The sequence below is a fragment of the Microtus oregoni genome, unplaced genomic scaffold (assembly GCF_018167655.1).
Source record: "Microtus oregoni isolate MIOR12 unplaced genomic scaffold, Mior012 000112F_003, whole genome shotgun sequence".
Lineage (NCBI taxonomy): Eukaryota > Metazoa > Chordata > Mammalia > Rodentia > Cricetidae > Microtus > Microtus oregoni.
Genome location: NW_024544733.1, coordinates 36444 through 41415, shown reverse-complemented (window position 1 = coordinate 41415; position 4972 = coordinate 36444). Strand labels below are relative to the sequence as shown.

The following is a 4972-nucleotide window of genomic DNA, read 5'->3' as shown; positions in this document are numbered from 1 at the left end:
TAATCCTAGCACTCGGGAGGCAGAGGCAGGCAGACCTGTGTGAGTTTGAGGCCAGCCTGGTCTACAAGAGCTAGTTCCAGGATAGGCTTCAAAGCTACAGAGAAACCCTGTCTTGAAAAACCAAAAAGAAAAAAGAAAAGAAAAGAAAAAAAGAAAAACAAAAAAGATTTATTTATTTAGCTGGGCAGTGATGGCACAAGCCTTTAATCCCAGTACTTGAGAGGCAGAGACAGCTGGATCTCTGTGAGTTTGAAGCTAGCATGGTCTACACAAGCGAGTTCCAGAACAGGCTCTAAAGCTACAGTGAAACCTTGTTTCAAAAAATCAAAAAACATACAAAAAACCCAAAAAAACAACAACAAGAAAGGCAGGATGAGACTGGAACTTACTCTCAGTCTGAAGATTTCATAGAGGTAAGAGCTCTCTAGTGGCTTGGCTGCTCTGTTTTTCTGATCTTCCAGTTGAACCCCAATATCTGTCTCTGAGTTTTTATTATTCATGCAACACCCAGCTCAAATCAATACTTTTGAGGCCAGTCTGGTCTGCAGCCTCAAACTCACAATCCTCCTTCGAAATTCCAAGTGCTGCTATGATAGGCATGCAGCACCATACCCATATCTTACTACTTTCAAAAGACACAATTCAAGGGCAAAAGCCATCAAAGCTAGATGATATGAGGAGTGATTCCTGCCAATACTTTGATATTGCTCCAATGTAAGTAACCTTGAACTTCTGTCATCCAGGACTATGAGATAATAAATTTCAATTTTAAGCCAAAACAAATTTTAAGGGATTCAAGTCAAACAGAGTATGTTCTTTGACCACAATGAAATGAAATTATACATCAATTATAAACATTCCTGGAATATCCAAGTAGAGGAAACTAAAAATCACATTTGTAAACAATATACCAGTCCAAAAAGAAAAAGAAAAGAAAAGAAATAATGGGGGCAGGAGTGCAGCTGTGTGGCAGAATTCATGCTTAGCTGAGTATGCTGAAGATGCCAGGTTCAATCCTCAGAAACATGGTAGGCTAGATAGATAATAGATAGATAGACCCATAGACAGATGATAGATACGTAGATAGACCCATAGACAGATGATTGATAGATAGATAGATAGATAGATAGATAGATAGACTGATAGATAGACAGACAGACAGTAGATACAAACATACATATAGGGTAGATAATTTTCAAAATGAAATTATATAGCACATTTTGAATGGCTATATAGTCTATGGAAGAGTGTGGTACCTAGTGTGAAGAGGCCTCAGTTTCAAACTTAACAATAACAGCAAAAGAAAACCTTAAATAAAATGAAAAGAAAACCTAAGTTGGATGCTACTAAAGCAATATTGGGGAGCTTGTAGAATTTAGTGTTTATATTAGAAAGCAAGGGTCCAGTTGGGGTGCTGGAGAGTGGCATGGTCATGCACCCATGTAAGCACAGCACTCAGGTGGCATTGACAAATAAAGCCAGCTGACATGATGAGCTTCAGATTCAAAGAGGGACCCCATCTCCAAAAATAAAAGTTGAGAACAATCCAGGAAAGTTTTTTTTTTTTTGGTTTTTTGAGATGGTGTTTCTCTATAGCTTTGGAGATTCACTTGCCTCTGCCTCCACAGTTCTGGGATTAAAGGAGTATGCTATCACTGGGCAGCAGAAAATACTCTTGATGTCTCCCTCTGGCCTAATACACTCACACACGTGCACTCCTTTAATCCCAGCACTCGGAAGGCAGAGGCAGGCGGATCTCTGTGAGTTCAAGGACAACCTGGTCTACAAGAGCTAGTTCCAGGACAGGAACCAAAAGCTACGGAGAAACACCATCTCAAACCCAACACCTTTCAATCCGAGCACTCAGGAGGTAGGTAGAGGCATGCTTGAACTCTGTGAGTTCAAGGCCAGCCTGGTTTACAGAGTGAGTTCCAGAACAGCCAGGACTGTTACACAGAGAATCCTTTCTCAAAAAAACAATAAAGAAAAAGAAAAAAAGAAAAAGGAAAGAAAGGCAAATTGAGAGAGGAGATAATATAGACACTAAGAGGATAACAACAAAATATGATGAACAAACATACCTTAAAAGGTCGATGACAGATGAACACATGGACAATGGACAGACATCTTCTAGATGCCTTCCAAGACACATTAAAAGCTCACTAAAGAGGAAATGGATACCTGAATAGCTCTTTATTATTGAATAACTCAGCTGAAATCTTGCTTAATGAAAATCCATGTCCAGGTGCATCACTCATAAAATCTAACTAGCTTTCAAAGAATAAATTTGACCGATTTAACAAAAAAAAATCCCCAAAAATGAACAAAAGAAAATAGTTCACAGCCCATTCTAGGAAGCCAGAATTATCCTGGTAACAAACCCGAACAAACACTAAAGAAAATCACAGGTTTCATAACATATATATATATATATATATATATATATATATATATATGGAAAGCTCTTAAGAAAAACTTAAAACAAATGCAAAATTTGGGGATTGGAGAGGCGGCTCATTGGTTAAGAGCACTGACTACTCCTTACTTTAAATTTTTTCAGATTGGTAAAACTGTTAAGTACTGAAGCTAGGTATGATAGTTTGTGCCTGTAATCCCAGAATTTAGTAGACCAAAGTAGGAGGATTGTGAGTTTAAGACTATCTGGGTCTACATATTGAGTTCGAGACTTAATAGGGCTACATAGATATATCCTATCTAAAGAAGAAAAAAAACACACACAAACAGAGAAACTGGCACTCCACAGTAGTGCACTTGAGTTATACAAGCAACACCGTCCATCTCCGTGCTACAAAGTCAAATGTCAAGTTGTCCTCTAAAGCTGCTGTAATCTCCCGCTGCTCACAGTGCTTGTCAGAATGAACTTTCTCTATCCCACTAGTCTGTCCTCTGAGAAGAAACAAAGCCTTTACAGGGATAACTGCATGCTTGCTGAAGGTGGCTCCCTCTCAAGTTTTTGTTCATGTTATTTGTCTTTCTTGTCTTTTATCTCCTTGGGGAAATGTTAAAGATTAAATCCAAAAAAGAGACCATTTAGTTGCTCTAGGTACACTCTAGGAATATGGTGTCTAGAAAATGTCAAATGTGATGTCAAGTGTATCGTGTCCAAAAGGAGGAAAGAAAAAATTATTAAATTGTGTTTCTTTTTGTAAGTCCTGGAAATATTTTTACAGGACAAGAAGACTTTGTTATTGTGGTTATGAGAAAAGAAAGAAACTTAATTCCAAGAAAAAGAAGAGTTTCTGACACAACTGAGTCTTTTGTGGTTTTGTTTTTGTTGCTTTGAGAGAGGCTTTCACCTCATAGCCTGACTGACCTGGAACTCACTGTGTAGACTAGGCTAGTCTTCAAAGATTTGCCTGCCTCTGCCTCCCAAAGCGCTGATAGGAAAGGCATGCATGCATGGCTAGCTCACCCACTACTGCGAGTCTCATAACATTTACTGACCATTTAAAAACAATACCAAAGGCTGGAGGTGCAATTCAGTAACAGAGTTATTGTCCAGAATGGACAAGGCCCTGGACTCCGTCCACAGCATTAAAAAAAAAAATGAAGTAGGCTCTCTGCTCCTCCCTGTTCTAGAGACAGCTGCTTCTTTTCGTGCCTTGCCAGCCTCGTTCCAGAGACACAATGGTGAAGGTCGGAGTGAACGGATTTGGCCATATTGGATGCCTTGTTACCAGGGCTGCCTTCACTTCTGGCAAAGTGGACGTTGTTGCCATCAATGACCCTTTCATCGACCTCAACTACATGGTCTACATGTTCCAGTATGACTCCACCCATGGCAAGTTCAAAGGCACAGTTAAGGCTGAGAATGGGAAGCTTGTCATCAACAGGAAGGCCAGCACCGTCTTCCAGGAGTGAGATCCTGCCAACATCAAATGGGGGGATGCCGGCGCCGAGTATGTTGTGGAGTCAACTGCTGTCTTCACCACCATGGAAAAGGCTGGGGCCCACTTGAAGGGTGGGGCCAAGAGGGTCATCATCTCCGCCCCTTCTGCAGATGCCCCCATGTTTGTGATGGGTGTGAACCATGACAAGAATGACAATTCCCTCAAGATTGTCAGCAATGCTTCCTGCACCACCAACTGCTTAGCCCCCTTGGCCAAGGTCATCCATGACAACTTTGGCATCGTGGAAGGACTCATGACCACAGTCCATGCCATCACGGCCACCCAGAAGACTGTGGATGGTCCCTCTGGGAAGCTGTGGCGAGATGGCCGTGGTGCTGCCCAGAACATCATCCCTGCGTCCACTGGCGCTGCCAAGGCTGTGGGCAAAGTCATCCCAGAGCTGAACGGGAAGCTCACGGGCATGGCCTTCCGCGTTCCTACCCCCAGTGTGTCCGTCATTGATCTGATATGCCGCCTGGAGAAAGCTGCCAAGTATGATGACATCAAGAAGGTGGTGAAGCAGGCATCTGGGGGTACACTAAAGGGCATCCTGGGCTACACTGAGGACCAGGTCGTCTCCTGTGACTTTAACAGTGAGTCCCACTCTTCCACCTTCAATGCTGGGGCTGGCATTGCTCTCAATGACAACTTTGTAAAGCTCATTTCCTGGTACGACAATGAATTCGGCTACAGCAACAGAGTGGTGGACCTCATGGCCTACATGGCCTCCAAGGAGTAAGAAGCCCGCCCTGGACCACCCATCCCAGCAAGAGAGAGGCCCTCGGCTGCTGAGCAGTCCCTGTCCTAACTAACCCTTGACACTGAGCATCTCCCTCACAGTTTCCATCCCAGACCCCCAGAATAGCAGGAGGGGCTTAGGGAGCCCTACTCTTTTGAATACCATCAATAAAGTTCATTGCACCCCTCAGAAAATGAAGTAAAATTAAATTGTCAACACCATATATGTAATGTTAATTTATACAGAATAAGGGGTACATTATTTAAACTTTTTAAAATTCCCTGTTCTATTTTCTTATTATTTTCTAATGCTATGAATGAAA

General features: G+C 42.1%; 1 pseudogene; it reads left to right on the top strand.

The window, feature by feature from the left end:
* Positions 1-3648: 3648 nt before the first annotated feature.
* Positions 3649-4650, top strand: LOC121443706 (annotated as a pseudogene).
* Positions 4651-4972: the final 322 nt, after the last annotated feature.